Below are 18,393 nucleotides of genomic sequence, written 5' to 3'. Positions count from 1 at the left end.
AAAACAAAATGTTAAGTTTCAGCCTTGACCCAAATTTACTATCTACCATTTTTCCCCACTGGAATTAGAAGATTCAACATTATTAAAACCTAATTAGAATTTTTATCCTCCTCTGACCTATGTTTTCATTTCTGGCAGACTATTGACTGAAGCTAACTGGCAAGTATTTCTATGAAGACAAATCCTTTACGAACCCTAGTATCCATAAAAATCAACTGAGGCTACCTGTTAAAAGGCCTGTTAAGAATATGGCTTGCTGAGCTCCACTGTCAGAAATTCTGACTTGGTTGTCTAAAATGCAGGTCTGGAAAATTCTTAAAGCAATCCCTTCTAAATAGGTGTCCATGTCAAATTCATTGAGAAACATTTTATGAAGAGCAGCTCTTAGGTACAGGCTGTTTGTAAATATAGACTTAGTGGATGTAAATGCTAATAGCAACTTTTTAGTATTTCATATGCTTATATTGTCTCTAAGTCTCTACAAATTCTTCAATGCTGAGAGAATAAAGAAGAATAAGTTTCAATATGTCAAAGAATCCATATACAATTCTATTTATTTACCATGAAAAGGTTTTGTATTGCATTTGCCCTATTAGATGTAGTACCCAAAGGTGGGCATTTTGATTGCTGCCACCATGAAAACTTACTCTAAAAAAGCAGATGCAGTCATAATCATCATGTTGCTTTTAGGACACTTTCCATCATTCTGTACCCACCCCAATAAGAAAGATGATATAGGTCAGAAAAAGTGGAGCCATGTGCTATAAAAAATCAGTACTAATATTTCCCCACAATGTCTACTACACACATTCTGTCTAATAGATCATAAGCAGTTAAAAAAAAAAAGTTTCATTTAAATTAGCATTAAAAATAGATTCACAAATATAGTGGACAATTAGGTGACAGACAGAGGGGATGGGAGTTAGGGGACTGGGAGAATTGGGTGAAGGATTAAAGAAGTACAAATTAGTAGTTGACAGTTGGGCACGAGGATGGGGAGCACGGCACAGGGAATGCAGTTAGCATTGATATGATGGCTAAGTGGAGGGCCAGGGGAGGGAGGGAGCAATTGGGGGAATCATTTTATGAACAATATAGATGTCTAACCAATGTACTGTATACTTGAAACTAATTTAAATAAATTTATTTTTAAAAAGTCTGTAATGACATCCTTAAATGACCCACTATAAAAGCAATAACAATCTAAACAGACTTCCAAAGAATAAAAGCTATAAATATTATTTGTTTAGTGGAACTGATTATATATGATATTATTTGAGTTTCACAATAACTCTGTGAGGATAGAAATATTTGTATCATATCCTAAGATACACTGAAGCTTTCAAAGATTGGTGGCTTTGCTCATTAGCAAGTAAGTAGAAGAATAGAGAATTACATCTAGATTTCCTAGCTTCATATTTTCCTGCAAATGCCTGATTCAAGGTCTTGAAATTTCTAAACATCTAAAGCAATAGTTCTTAAGCTAAAAGGTATAACCCACCAGTAAGAATGTATTTCATAAATAATCTGTGTATAATTTACTTTTAAGATATGTTTTGTAAAATTCAATGATAGTTCTATTATAATGGTAGTCTCAATTACAAACATGGGTATGTTTTCTTTATTGACAGAAGAAAAAATGAATATGCAGTTAGAGTTCAGAGAATAGCAGATATCCTAGATCAAACCTATCCGAATAGGCCATCCACATGTATATCACTATAAGGTAGAGAACAGTTGCCCTGACATAACCTCATATGTCCACTTAATATTTCAATTAAGCTCTTAAAAAATAACCACCAAAAATAGCTCAAAGCTATACCTTTTTGTATAAAAAATAAATAACAACAACAACAACAACAATAATAACAACGGTAATAATAATAAGCCTAGTTAAACAAGAAAAGAAAGTCCCTCCTCCTCATTGCAGGTTACCACTTGTCTTCAAAAACTTGGGCATGACCTTGATGGTATTTTTTTCTAAAATTTTCTCCCCCAGGTTTCGAACATGAAAGTAGAGCTCCTAGAAGAATGTTTTCCCATGGTGGGTGTTCAATAAATACTGGCCACATACTTGAGTGAAAGATTTCATTGACATTTTAATGGATTGGAAAAGAGGAATGAGGAGAAGATAAGTGTTATTATTATCTTCAATTTACATATGACAACCCTGAGGCTTGAGTAAGGTCATACAGCTTGTTGTTTTTTACTCTTTTCTTATTCTCTGAATTGTTTAAATCGGCATAATGCTCCCTTGACGAAAAGCATAAAGGATAGCTCTGAAGGGTTTCAAATAATTTTCAATGAGTAAAGTCTAATCAGAGATGATAGACTGTTAAAAAGGATCTCAGATATCTAGTCCAGACCAGCCAATATCCATTTGGAGCCATTATGTAAAAGAGCAACAGCTTCAGGAAAGTTAAGCTGCTTCTTTATTATCCTAGAGCAAGTCAGTGGTCATACTGGAACTCGGAACTAAGGGCAGCTGACAGCTGGTTTAATCACTATCCTCAGTTCTCCAGGGGCCTTGATTCATATACTAGCAGCAGAGGATCTGGTGTGGCACTCAGGCATATATCAATAACCCTATGTTTTCTAAATTAATCTTATCTGTTCCTATTAGCTGTGGTGTTGGAAGAATTTTTATCATATAGAATCATAGACCCCACCCCCATTGCTGTGAGAGATCCCTAGATATTTTAATATCTATATCCCTGCTTCTAACAATCAAGACAAAGCTTGATCCTACAAACCATACTTTCCTCTGGACCACAATCTGTTAGACAAACACAGGGGTCTGAAAAACTTAACATACTATACTTTGATATCTGATAAGAATGTAGCATCTTTTTTTTTAAATTTCACTCCCTTTGGCAACCATCAACTTTTTCTCTATATCTATGGGTCTGTTTCTGTTTCGTTTTGTTTATTCATTTGTTTTGTTTTCTGAGATTCCACATATAAGTGAAATCATATGATATTTGTCTTTCTCTGTCTGACATTTTTTCTTACTAACTGATCTAATCTTTCTCCTGAGCCTTACACACAATGGAGTAAGGAGAACACAGAGAGAAATCATACAAATTTTGCTAAAAAATAGCATTTCATCTGTTCCAATTTTTAAAGATCTCTAATCAGTCACTTTTTGGTAAATTATTAGCATTTGAGTTTTCTCCCCTCTTCCCTATCCTTCTCCAAAAAGTATAAGATGGCATCTATATTGTAAACTACTCTGTGTCATTGTAGATACTAGGATAAAGTATGTTTAGATACTAGGTGTGTGTGTTTAGATACATTGTAGATACTAGGATAAAGTGTGTTTAGATACTAGGTAGATACTAGGATAAAGTGTGTAGTGTAGATACTAGGTAGATATTAGGATAAAGTGTGTAGTGTGTATCTACACACTAAAGTGTAGATACTAGGATAAAGTGTGTAATATACATTGTGTTTTCTGAACCCTTGACATTCTCAACAACAGAGTGGTTGCTTCAAGAATTGGTCTCTCACGGCTGTGCCTCTGACAGTCACCAACCACCTTGAGTTGAGTCTGCAACACATTGGCCCCACACAATACTAAACTGCAGATTCTCTCAGTTCTGCATGGCCTTACCAGGTTGCAAGCAAACTTCCAAATTCCCTGCTAGGGGGTCACTAGCCTCAGGTATATAACCACCTCCACTCCCCAATGTTTCATTTTCACTCTTGCACCTGTTGGAAGTTGCATCCTCCTGATCCGCAAAAGGATCTAGAAGCCTGAAGTCTCTGTCAGGCTATGCCTAGGAAGAGGTCCTCAGGTTTCACCCTGAAGAGGAGAAAGCAGAACCATTAACTCCTGATCTTGTCACCATGTTTTGGTGCCCTTCTTTTTATAATTTCCTAGGGCCAAACTAGGTGGGTTTCTCACATACTCTTATGAGAAAAAAATTTCTAAGACATAGTCTCAGTTTTCTTCACCCCTGGTTTATTGTAAGATTTTATGGTGGGGTCTCTTAGGGATAGTTCTTGATATACTCACGAAAGCTAAATGAAATTAGAAAATCTTCCTTTCTCTCCAATTCAGTTGATTTTCATAGCTATCATCTTGAGGACTCAAAATGCTACTCTGGTTGTTAAGAGATAAATATTGACTTTATTTAGTATACCTTGCTCATACAATCCCAACCAGTCCTCAAGCTAAACATATGCATCTGGCTGAAGAGATCAGAAACGAAGACATTTAAAAAATCACAATGATGTATTTCAGAAATAGTATTGCTTTCACTATAAGGAATGCACTTAAATTTCAAGCTGTTAGTTGGCCAATATAAGAAGAAATCATGGTTTACTCTGAACATTATGCACCTTTCTCTAAAAAGCCATGATCTAACTTAATATCTAAATTTCCAGTGTCTGAGAAAGTATGTAAATTTCAAGACCCAGCTGGCATTTCCTTGACTCTACCCACAACGGCCCCTCAATTAAGGGGGAATAGAATCCTTCACTTGAATCTTTGATGAATCTCCTAGAGCTGAAAAAGGCTTTACCTACTAGGTCCCAGAAATTAATAAATGGCAGCATATTTGTCACTCTTCATGTCTCCAGGTGAAATGTAAAATTTTTACTCTCATTCTACAAAGAATAAAGATATACAAGTGTATAAGTTCCTTTATGAAAAGTTCTTATTACCTGGACTCTCTTTGGTATCTATAAGCATGTTTCAAACAGAATATTTGTAGTTTAAATGAGTTGGATCATCAAAATTTCCCATTATCTTATTTAAAATACTGCCACATTTTGTGTCATTTCAAAATGAGAAGTCGAGAGAATTTGTCTTTTGTTTTATTTTGAAACGGGTTAAGTATTTCATTTTGCCTAGTCTTTTCCTTAAGAATCATCACTGTAGCCCTCTTTCCACTAATAAAATTTAATTTTACAAAACAAATTTTTGAAATAAAAAAATGAAATATGTGAGTTTTTCCTGTGCTATCTTTTTAGTCAGAAGGACACACTTAGCAAAATTTTTGTACTAAAATTGTCAAATATTTGAGCTCAACTTTATAATTTCTAGGAGTGAACATTAGCGCAGATCCACTGATCTAATATTTGAGACCTGATGTATGTGCTCAGCATTGAATACTGTAAGAACAAGTCAATTTCAAAATAAATGATCTTTCATGTACTTTTAGTGAACCATTTTGAAATATTATTGTATCTTTTGATCATAATAGCAATATCTGTGTATTGTATAAAATTCAGAATTTATAGAAAAGCATATAAAAAATAGAAACCAATTAAAATCCTATCACTATGCAATAATAACTTTTAATAGTGATATATATCCTTCTAGACTATACATAGTATTTGTTTATGTATACACGGTATTTAAATTACATTAGATAATATAAATTTATTAGTTTTATATTGTTCATAGCTCACTCTCTATTTTAAACTCCATCCAAACTAATAGAAGTTTGTCTTTGCTATCACAGATACTAAACTTCTCCAGTATTTTCTAGATGCAGAAAAAGAAAAATTAATAGGGAAAAGTAAAGCTGAAAGAACAAGAGGTGATTTTCTTCAAAGAAGGGCCAATATAATCTAAACCTGAAAGTTGCTGAGAAACCAGTCGTCATTCAGGATCACTGACTGGGTACCAATCAGCTGGAGGATACTTAGAGTGAGAAGATCTGTGAATGAGACTTTGAAGATATTTTTCTGTTCACTGAGAATGTAGATTCTATTTCATAATTAAAATATAAGTTTTTTATTGGACTTCTGCACTGCCAACCAGTAGGGCTCAAAATACAATAAATGGGCTCCATATATTGATCATTTTTTTTTTCGTGAATAATATATTATGACACTTTCTCAATAAACATAATCCTTATCATTTTTTAAAGTTGCATAGTATTCTACTGTATATATATTAAGAATTATGTAAATGGCTCTTTTACACAATTTTAAGATGTTTCCAATTTGCAAAGAGTACATACAACTACAATTTGATACATAAAACTATACAGAATTGCAATGATTCAATTTGAGTTATTTCCTAGAAGTATAATTTATGGTCATACACTTATTTCACCTTTTAACATATGTTAATTAATCAACTTCCAAAAAGATTGCACATTTCTATAAATTCAGAGAATTGTTTCACACAACCACATCAGTACAATTATCAATTTTGTTTTTAATTTGTTTATTTTTTAATTCAGAGAATTGTTTCACACAACCACATCAGTACAATTATCAATTTTATTTTTAATTTGCTTATAGAATTGGAAAACAGAAGTGATAAATATTTTTAAATTCCATTGCTTGATAATGACACAGGACATCTTATTATAAGTTTATTGGCCAAAATATATCATTGAAATTAGAATATACTGAGGACAATAATTCTCAGTGCAAATACAGGAATTACTCTTATCATTTGCTTAAATTGTTCAAATGAAAACCTGGTTAAAATAACATAGTTCAAAGAATGTACTACAGAGCACAATAAAATCTAATAGAATGTTAACCTTTCTAGATGAATAGCTCTATTAAGAGACCACTTTTTTATACACTAAATCATTTTTACCAGAATAATAAAAACTCCTTAAATGAATGTCTATAAAGAAAAAATAGTATAGTAATCACTATCAAAGTAGATTCCCTTGAAGGTCAATAAGTATTTGTATTTTGAAAAGAACCTACTTTTTTCTTAGGGCACAAAATAAATGCTTCTAATATATACTGTTAGCACACAATTTTACTTTATAGTTTTTTAAAGTCCACTATTTTATTTAACATGGCCATTACATCGAAATAAATATTGTTTTAATAGTTTTCCCTATAGAAACAATTCATCTAATTTTTTTTTTTTCTAGAAGTTTTAAGCCTTTATCCAGTTTTGGTGAAATATGTTAAAGACCACATATTTTGACAATATTGTCTATATATAATGACGCCCTTGAGGATATCATTATTTCAAGAAGTGAAAACATTATTTTTCTGCTATTTCGAAGCCTCGTCATTTTATTTAGGGAAAAAAAAATAGTTGTACATGTAACATATCTATTTTCTAGATATTATAGTAATAAAGAATATTTAACAACTACAGCTGTCTCTTAAAAGTTGATATTATCCAGGATTCCATTCTTAACCCTCTTCTCTGTAATGACCTTATTTAAATTCCACCCAGCACAAACGCAATAGGTATAAAATAAACTCATATTCTCTTTATCTTCATTACTTACACACATACAAACCAGGTCTTCTCTCAAAATTATTTTCCTGAAGAGTTGCCCTGTTACAAACAATAAAGCCATCCTAGAATTTCTAACTTCCCACATTGAATCTATCACCAAATTCTATTGATTCTACTCCCTAAATATCCCTTTAATCCATCATTCCCCATTTCTATTGACACACCCTTAATTTAGGTCTTGATTACTATAATAGAATTCTAAGGTTTTTCTTTGTTTTTTGTTTTTTTTTACTTGCCTTTAATCTTCTAATCCAAACTTTATTCCTCCCTTAATTGATTCTCCTTAAAGCTATCAGAAGGATCATTCTAAAATTTAGATTCAATTTTTGTCTTGATACACAAGTCTCCTTATATCCTCATGCCTGCCTAATCTGCAGTTTTATCTCCCGACTCCACCCACACATACTCTATTACATCAGCAATTCAGAATGTCTTGATGTTCCTTGAATATATTTCACTCTTTTTCCTGTCCATTTCTCTGCATACATTATTCTCCTCTTAGACTATTTTCTCTACCCCTTGCCTTGATAATATATATCCTTCAAGACTCAAAAAATTCATCTCTCCCAAAAAAGTCTTTCCTAAAACATGGCAGTGAGTTAGGTATCCTTCTCTATGATTTCACAGGAATGTATACTTTCCCTTTTTTTCCTTTACTAAAAGGAATGCTTTTTGACAAAAAGACCTATTTTTTCCATACATGTGTCCCCAGCACCTAATAGAATGTCCAGTCAAAATAAGCCCTTAAACAATTGAATGTATAAGATAAGGTGCTTCTGTCTTATAGACATTTAAGCAAGGAGCTGGATTTCCACCTATCAAGGAAGAATTAGAAAGGGCTCAACAGGATTAAATCTGGTTATGACATTTAAATTCTGTTGTGTATATAATTCAACAGATTTCCTGAAACAGTGTAAATGTATTTAGCTATTGTCAGTGTCAAGAAGTAGCTTTGGTGAGGGGGTACTTTTCTTCTACCAATACCATTAGTCTCTCAGAACCATCTTAAAACAAATATAAACTAAGTAAAAATATTATGAAAAATACGGCTATTGGAAGATAATTCTCCATGGGTCTCTCTTGTTTCTGCACTTCTTATGAGCAGAGGCACTGACAATTTTGCTCCAAACTGTCTTTCCTAGGATGTTTGTGTGAATAGTCAAAGAAGACAAAGATAGTGTACTTCATTGAAGCAAAGGCTCAATTTGTTTACTGTCTAGTGTAATGAAGATAACATCCCCCTTTAGAACAAAAGCAGGTTGTTTATGGTCCATTATAAGATATTTAAGTTCCCTAAACTTGAAGTTCCTCAAGTGTGATGAAACCCACCACATAGGTAGCATCTTTCTGGGCCCTTTCCCATCACCTCCATGGGTTTAGGGGACAAGAGGAAATCATACAAATATGTATCTCATATGGCTTTCTGTACAGTGGGTAACAGAGCCATCTGTCTTATACCAGATGTCTTGTTCTCTCTTCCAACATCCATGAAACTACAGCAAGCTACCTTGTTAGATTGCAAGTAGAATACATTTTCAAGCCCATCAGTTCTTGAGGATCCATTTAAGATCAACCCTACCCTTCAAACCAGATTGCTAATCCAAAGCCCATTTTGCAAAAAATAAAAACTCTTGAGAATTTTCCATCTACAGATTACTCTGAAAAAAATTTAGTTAACAAGCTACAGGTTTGACCCAAACACCTTAAACATCAGAACACAGAAAATAACTATGATCGAGCTACTTCTTTTTATTAAGAATGGTGGTTCTACTCTACAGCCCCTTTGTAAATCAAAAACCATGATTCTTACCCTGGACTCAGCTCAAGTTACTCACGTTCAGCTTACTAGTCAATTGCAGAAGGACTTCCTTTCTTCTGTCTTCTCAAGAACACAAGCAGCAGCCTGAGCTCTTGGAGAATATAGCTAATTAGGTCTGTACATTGTCAATCATATTCAGCATTTGTGTTTCACAACCTTTAACTCTGACTTGATTAAGTTATTTTGGAACATGCCTCACTGATGCCAAAAGCATGAATTACCTAACTCTTTATTTGCTATAGTGAGTAATAACACTTTATCGTTAGAAGGTAATAAATAAATCTTTGTTTAAAATAACAAGCAACTTAAACCAAAGTCTTTTTATTTTACTAAGGAGAACATTAGCTTCTTTAGGACAAGAGGTAAGTCTTCTTTGCAAATCCTGTGGTTTTAAATAGAAAGTGAATACTCACTGATTAGTTGATAAGAAAGCCATCTAGCTCAGTGATTACCCAACCTAGGTAGACAACACAATCACTCAGGATGCTACACTTACTAATCAGAATTCCTGGAAGCAGGGCAGAGTAATCTTTAATTTCGAAGCTCTCCTCTAACAGAAACTGAGGAGAATAAGAATTCGAACCTATGGCTATATGATTGTGACCGTGAAGCCTTCTGGAAACAATCATTATTGCAGCCTATTTTCAATGAGAAAATTTGCTAAACAAAAGATTCTTCACATGGTTGTAACTAATTGCCAAAGTAAAAATTAAATTTTAGAGCTATGGTTCATATGTGTGAGTGCCTCTTCTTATTATCAACCAAATTTGACTGACCTTAATAGTTGTGATTTTCTTGGAGAATAATTGAATTATATATAATATCTAAGCTATTATTAATATAGTAACCTTTTAACAATTTTATTTGGCTCAAAAATACCTACATATATATGAAAAAGTGTGTGTGCGTGTGTGTGTGTGTGTGAGAAAAGAATATCTATTCAATCTGTAGGTTATACTTGGTCCACCTAGAAATTCTCTGAGTACTTCTAATATTTCTTCCTGTTCCTTCCTAGGTATCTGAAGACAGAACACTGAGACATTTTTCAGGAGAATATGGTCCCAGTGTAAAAACTGAGTCTTTTGTGTCAGTTAAAAATCATCAAGACATTAGCTAAAAAGTCATTATATAATAGTGTACTTTGCTTACTATGATACATAAGTATTCAACTTTGTACAGCAACTTTCGATTTGTCCTTATCATGCCCCTCTAAGATAGGTACTACTTATCCTAATTTTCTAAATGTAGATACTGAGATATGGAGAGGTTAAGTGATTTGCTTCAGGCTTTCAAGAGATAGCTGAAAATTTTTAAATCTCAGCTGGCAGTTTCTTGTCTGATAAACGAGACAGCACTGCCCCTCCAAGGCAGCTGAAGGTATATAAGGAAGAGTGTTATAGATCGAAATGGTGAAAGCCTGTCTTTTGACAGTAGATAAATATCTCAAGGTGGTAATATTGATCTCTTACTGAAAAGATCAAATGGAACTATGCATTTAAGAATTAACTGCAGTGTATAAAAAAGAGTAAACCACATTCAGAAAAAAACAAAACAAAACAGCATTTGGGAGAGGCCTGAAGATCAAAATTATTATAAACTTGGCATAGGGCTATAAAAAAGGAGCTTAAAAAGCAAAAAAAAAAATATATATATATGCACATATATATATGTATATATATATATATAAAAATATAAGAATATACTTCGAGGAATGTAAAACTAGCTCTTTTCTTATGAGCTGAATGGTGTATCCCTTCAAAATTTGTATGTTGAAGCCCCAATCCCTACTTCACCTCAGAATGTGACTATCCTGTTTGCAGACAGGGTCTTTAAAGAAACAATTAAATTAAAATGAGGCCATTGCAGGGATCCTAATCCAATCTGACTGGCATCCTCATAAGAAGAGGGAATTTGGACACACAGAGAGACACCAGAAGTGTGCATGCAGAGAGGGACAACATGTGAAGAATCAGCAAGGGGATGGCCATCCAGAGGGAACCAACCTTGCCAGCACCCTGATCTTGGACTTCAAGCCTCCAGAACTGCGAGAAAATAAATATATGTTGTTTAACCACCCCCTGCCCCCAGTCTGTTATATTTTTTTATGGTAGTGCTAGCAGACTAAGATGCACCCATTTTGTAGAGTAATCCATAAAAGTGAAGGAAAGTGCCTAAGAGCACATAATGGTATACTTGTCCACTGTCCATTTGGGGGTCCATTTTTGGGCCACTGACCTGTAGCAGATGCCGTCAGTGCCTGACCAACACTCTCCTGGAATTCACCTCTACACATAATGCTAACACCTAAAACTGTGTCTGAGGATTTTGTTTCTAACTGCAGGTTCACTCTCAGCTTGCATACAGAACACACACAAAGTATTGAACAGCTAATGCTCTGGAAAAGAACCTCCACAAGTAACAGGTACGGATTTGATGAGTAAGTTCCTCAACATCTATAATCCTTGACTAGGATAACTCTGAGGTTTGTTTCTACACTGGCTCCCAGAATTCTCCAGTGGAATTAGGCTCTAATTACCCACAGTAGTAGTTGGCTTGATACTATATCCCTTTATACTATATCCCTATTATACTTTCCTACTTCTCTACCAATGATTCCTACAATTATCTTCCAAATTAGATACTTTCACTCAAGTCTTTGTTTGAGGTGTGCTTCTGAGGGGAACCTAAACCAAACTATTGTCTCTGAGGCCTACGTCATCATTCCTGTTTATAGAATTGAGATCGGCAGTAGGTGATTCCATAAAAACCTTTAGAACAATCTCCAAAGCCTCTACTGAGAAGAAATTTTCCTTTAATAAACATGTTCTTCCCGACTTTGTAAGTTTCAGTGTTTAAGTCATCTTTCTAAATATGTCCATCCTGAAATTATCTTTTCTTGTTGACTTCTTCCTCTTATTCCGTAAATATGCTCATGTTTGTCCCCTTCAAAAAAACATAAACCTTAACTCTGTGGCCTCCTATATAGTTTCTGTTGAAGTCACTGAGACTTCTCTGGAAAAATAAATAAATAAATAAAGTTAGCATTCTGGCAAATGTAATGGACACCTTTAAAATCTTACCTTATAGGGAGGTGAACACAATATGTAAATATGTATATGACTTATTGTAAAAATGTACAGCTGAAACTTACCAGATTTCATTAACCAATGTCACCATAAAAGTATTAATTAAACAAAAACATTTTACCTTATATAAAAGTTTTAATGCAGTCTAATTTTTTTCATTTTTCTTTATAGTTTAGGATTTTTGATATGCTTTCTTACCCCAATACTAGAAAATTAATCTCTTCTATTTTCTTAGAGTTTTAAATTTTGGTTTTTACATTTAGATCCTATTCTAGATAAATTTTTTTTTATAGTACAAAAACATTTATATATATGATAAAGTTGATGATTCACTTCTGAAACACTTCCACACCATCTTCTTTGAATTTTCTCTCATCTGACTCTCCTCCTTCATTTCTAATCACTCATTCTTGCCAGCTTACTCTGGGAATTCCCCCAAGGCTTGACCTTTGGCCCATTCTTCACATCTCATTCTCCTCTTCGGCCATCTATCCCCAATTTTATATTTACTCTTTCCTTTTGTATTTATACACTTTCTGTTGCACAGGTACTTTAAAATCAACAAATTCAAGAGACTTATTTTTTTCCATCTCACCTATGAAACTTCCTATTTCTCTAGTATTCTATTCTAGTCTGATTAATTGACTAATTAATTACTATTTACCTGGTTATACACGTCAAAAATCCAAGAGCAGTCTTAGATTCTCTATCCATTCTTCCTTCAAGTCAGACTTGTATAAATTAATCAACAAGTTCTGTTTTATTTAATTCCCAAATATTTATGACATCACCCCCTTTGGCCCCTATCTACAACTCCATTAATCCGGTCAAAGCATTCATAATATTTTGCCTAGATAATTTAGATACTTCTTATTTTCAGTACTGTACTATTCAAACCCATTCTCTTCACTGCTTCCAGAGTGGTGCAGTAGTGGTAGAAATGGCTACTGCTTCCCGATATTTCAAGTTCTTCTTTCCTGCTGCACATAAAAAAAAAAACTTCATACCTTACAGACCTCACAGACCTCTTATAGGGCCATGCAACTTGTTAGGGAAATAGTTTACGTAGGGAAGTGATTTTTTCCAGATGAATGTGATAAAACATCCATGTGCGAGTTTTCAGTCTCTAATACACTGTGTTATCAACCCAGCAGATGGTAAAGCCCTGTGAGCCATGGTTCTTCAGTGAATATTTAGGTCTGACTCCCTAGTTCTTCCAGCCTAAGCCACAAAAATTAAGGAGTTAATTTGTTACCTCAACTTAACAGCCTACAATGATTGGCAGAACATCTTAAACAAAATTTCGATCATGTCACTCTCCTACATAAAATTCTCCAATAGTTTTCTGATTATTTTTGAGTTTGGTCTAAGCATCTTACATAGCAAAAGAGAGACTTTCAAATGTGATCCCTCTCTATGCTCAGAATTTTCATTTTACATATTAATGTACTGAATGCTTATTTTATATCCCATACAATTTATGCCTTTACACCTTTGTCCATACTGTTATTTCTACCTCGAGTTCTCATTCTTCTTTTATTTAATTAAGTAACTTCTGTTCAGACTTTAAGATTTCATTCAGATGTCAGCATCTCCAAGAAGGTTTTTTTTTCAAACTTTCAAGCTGACCACAAACTTCTCCAAGGAATATTTGATATTTCTCTTTTTTATCCTCAGCTTCTAGCACACTGGCAAGCATACTTCACAGGCACGCAATAGATTTTTCTAGAACTCATCTTACAAAATTATTCCAAGACAAACAATTACAAATGGTTTAGTCATTTAATCAAATTTATTTTCTCCACAAGGACAAAATGCATCATTTATTCATAAATGAATTGATCATTTAAATATGTATATAGTTAATAACATAAACCTCTTTCTTTAACTATCCTTTCATTCAATATACATTAGAAAGAAAAGGTAATCTTTAATGAACATTACTAAACATTGGGAAAAATTCATTCTCTTGGTCCAAACAACCATAGCTATTTCCTACAGTGACTTATTTATTTATTCCCCATTTCTATCTTTGCCCTGTTACTTTTTTTTTTTTTTTCAGACAGCAGCCATAGTTATTCTTTTAAAACTTTGGTCATGCCTCCCCTCAGTAAAAACACTGTCCAATGGTTTTGTATTTTATTAGAAGCAAAATCCGATATCCTTATTATATTGCATCATACTATACAACTTTAACCTGCTACTCTCTGATCTCATCTCTTTCTATCTCTCCCTTGCTCACTCTGGTCCAGCAACATTTTCCCCTTGAAATCTCTCAAACATACTGTTATGGACTGAATTGTGTCCTCTCCAAAATTCATATGTTGAAGGCTTAACTAACTAAGGCTAAAACCTGTTATAAACGCAGGGTCCTAATCCAATAAGACTGGTTTCCTTATAAGAAAGAGATACACCAGGGATGTGAGCATGGACGAAAAGGCCACATGAGAATACAGAGACAGAAGGCGGCTATCTGTGAGCCAAAGGAGAAACCAAACCTGCTGACGCCTTGATCTTAGACTTCTAGCTTTCGGAACTATAAAAAAAATAAATTCCTGTCGTTTAAGCCACGCAGTCTATGGTATATTTTTATGGCAGCCCTAACAAATATGCACAACAGGGATACTGATGCCTTTATATTTGCTTTTTCCTCTGCCTAGAACAATCTTATCCAAGATATCGACACGGCTTTTTATTTTGTCATTGGTCTCTATGATCAAGTATGAACTATTCACATGAATGTTCCCTGAAAAACATCTATAAAATTGTACCACTACCACTCTTCATCTCTTTTAGCTTGTTTTATTATTTTATAGATCTTACTGCCAATTTATATGTATATATAATTATTTGTTTATTGTTGGTCTTTTTCCACTAAAATATAAGGCTATTTCTCACTAGAATAGAATGTTTCTCTGCGATAGGGACTGTCTTTGTTCACTACTATATCTTTAGGCCTTACAGCAATATCTTGCACATAGTAGGAACTAAACTAAATAAATATATGTTAAAAGAGAGGGTGCTCAATTAATTAATTAATTAATAGGATCTCTTTTGCCAAAGATATTTTAACCTAATGTAAGGGATGGGTACATAAGTACAATGAAAATTTATTTCCAAATATATTATATGAATATAAGCAAATTATTATGCTGATAAAGAACATTAAACCAGTACATTCCAACAGAAGGTCTAATTACCAGCTACCAACCCTATAAAGATAAAACCCTATAAATATAAAATGGGAATATTTTTCTCTCACTTAGTTGTTTTCTTTCTTGTAATCTGACAGCTCTTTCTCTCTCATTTTGAAAATTTTCCCATTGTATTGCTGATATGCTTTTGGATTATGCTATGATAAATTTACTCTGTAAGTTGAACCTACTATGTGCATAATAATTGGAATGGATAAAAACATTTCCTCTTTCAAAGTTTTCTAGCATGCTCAGTTACAATTTTTAGCCTCTAAATATATGATACATTGAATCATAGCAGTTTAGACCTAAGGGGAACTTAGATACCCTCTTTGTCATGTGTCTGGAAATATAGTCACATCAATGGAAAAAAAAAGTTAACACTAGAGAATTCTCTCTCTATATTAATCACTGCAATAAGGACCTTATATACAAACATTTCAGTTATTAATCCTCATGACAAAAATGTAGATTAGCATGTAAATCCTTCCATAAATATTTGTTTCTCCCTTTGGGTTACCAGAACAACATAAAAGAAACAAGACATTTAATGTAATGAGTTTTATTTTAGGTGTATCCTTCTTCACTGCCACAGAAATAGGTTTCACAGTGGTTCGGAATCAAGGCAACTGTCTAGTCAGTTTGGCTGTTATAACAGAATACCATAGATTGAGTGGCTTATAAACAACAAACATTTATTTCTCACAGTTCTGTAGGGTGGGAAGTCCCAGATCAGGACATTGGCGGATTCAGTGTCTGGTAAAAGCTCTCTATCCTCCTGGCTCACAGAGGCTGATTTCTTGGTGTGCGCTCCCATGGCAAACAGCAGAGAAAGGGAATAAGCTCCTATGTCTCTTCTTATAAGAGCACTAATCCTATTCACGAGGGCTCTACCTCCATGGTCTAATTGACTCTTAAAAGTCCACCATCGCAATTAGAGTTAAGATTTCAATGTACGAATACCTATAGTCTATAATAGCAAGTCTCAAATTTAATGCCAAAATTAAGTACCCTGTATCCCTCCACTGAATTGATATTTTTCTCCTGTTGTCACCAGAGTTCCTAGACACTATACATTCACTCTCTACATATCCAACTATCTCAAGACATCAGTGATATGATATGGACTAGAGCAGACACTGAATTTACCTACAGTACAGCACAGCCTACCTATCCCTCCCACTCCTTCTCTGAGCAATGTGTGCAGTTTCTCTTGCTATGAACTTTGGTTTATCCTTCATCCTTCTTATTGGTTTTTTTTGGCTTAATATAGACTCATCCTATTTTGCTACACATATTTTTCTAAACATTATATATTATTCATTCCCCTATGTTTCAATTCTGAGAATAAACTGAGACTCTGAGTTGTTAAATAGGTACCCCAAATCACCTAGTTCTTCACTCGGAAGACCTTTCACTCTGTTAGACTTCACACTATTTTACCCTGCCCCAGGTTAGAGATGGAATTTAAATTATAGCTCAAGTTCCTTGGATGCCAAATCAGTGAAAAGAGATTCATATATCATAGACAAATGATTCACAATGAACTAAACAAAGAATTTTGCTCACCCAGCCTAGCTAGCCTGTGTTAATTTCACAAGGTTCTAAGCATTAGTGGTCATGAGTAATAGAGCAAATAAATAAATCTCTTTTCTTATTTCATTAAAAGACTATATTTTAAAATGCTGATATGTCACTTAATAAATCTGACTCCGGCAATCTATCAAAAGTCTGTATATGTTGAAATACAAGAAGATATTTTTCATAAAAAGCAAGATAATGGAAAATTTGACCTTGTTATTTTACCCATGTGCTTTTCTCGATCATTTTCCAAGAATGCTGGGTTTCCTTATTAAAGAAAATTATGAATAAGACTTTTTTATAGGTTTATTTATAATTACTCCTACTATCTAATTCATCATGAAGCTATATTGGTATTTCAAAGTAACATTAAAATATCATTTCAACTGCTCTGCCATCACTCTAAATTGAGTTCCCATTATATTGCATGCAAGTTACCAAGCTTGGAGTTATTGTAGAAGTCAGATGTATATAGTTATAACTAATACTGATACATGCTTATTCAAATTGTTATAAAGTTTTGACATTATATATACATATATAATGTATATTAAAAGATCAAGTATAATCACACAAGGTGCTGTAAATAGTTTCTCAAAATAAAAAAATACACATCCAAATGATTTGGAATGACTAATGAATATCATTATAGTTAGTTCCAAAGTCAGTTCTTCACCATCTCCCCATTTTGGTTTGAAAATTGGTAACAAACCAAAAGTTTATCAACTATAGAATAAATAAATTGTGGTATATTTATATAATGAAATACTACTTAGTGGTGAAAACAAACTCCATTGATGATATATATAGATGAATATCACAAACATAATAATGAGTGAAAGATGCAAGTCACAAAGTAATTCTGCAAGATTCCAACTCTCTAGAGGTTTGGATTATAGTTACCTTGATGGAGGAGGAAGGACTAGGAGATGGCATGAAGAGACCTTCTGGAGTGTTGATAATGTTCTTGTTTTTGTTATGGGTACTAATTACCAAGGTGTGTCCTCTTTGACAAATTGTATTCTTATTATCTGTGTATATTTAGGTGTTTTAAGTTTCAATTGAAAGACTGCTGACAAAGGTCATTGACTGACCTAAACTTAACAAAGTATCTGTCTGATCATGTTATTTTTTGAATATACAATGTCTAATTAATTATCCAAATCAGAATACATTTGAGAGTGAATGAGGATGCTTTAATATTACAACAGGACCAGACTAGGCAAACCAGGACATATGGTTACCTTGTTAATACTTTGAATGGTTCTTTCTTTTTTTTTTTTGTTCTCTCATAATTATTTATGAACACAATTTGTCAGTTTCTTTGTACTCCTTTTAAGCTTTTTGAGGACTGAAGTGAGATTATAACTTCTCTAAATGCCCGCAAAATAGCTAGAAGAGTAAAATTGATAGTATCAACATAGAAACTTAAAACAATGTTTGTTCCATTAAGATCAAAGCCTTTGACACTGAAGA

This window comes from Pteropus alecto, unplaced genomic scaffold, assembly GCF_000325575.1.
Source record: "Pteropus alecto unplaced genomic scaffold, ASM32557v1 scaffold12, whole genome shotgun sequence".
Taxonomy (NCBI): domain Eukaryota; kingdom Metazoa; phylum Chordata; class Mammalia; order Chiroptera; family Pteropodidae; genus Pteropus; species Pteropus alecto.
Note: the sequence above shows the minus strand (reverse complement) of the source record.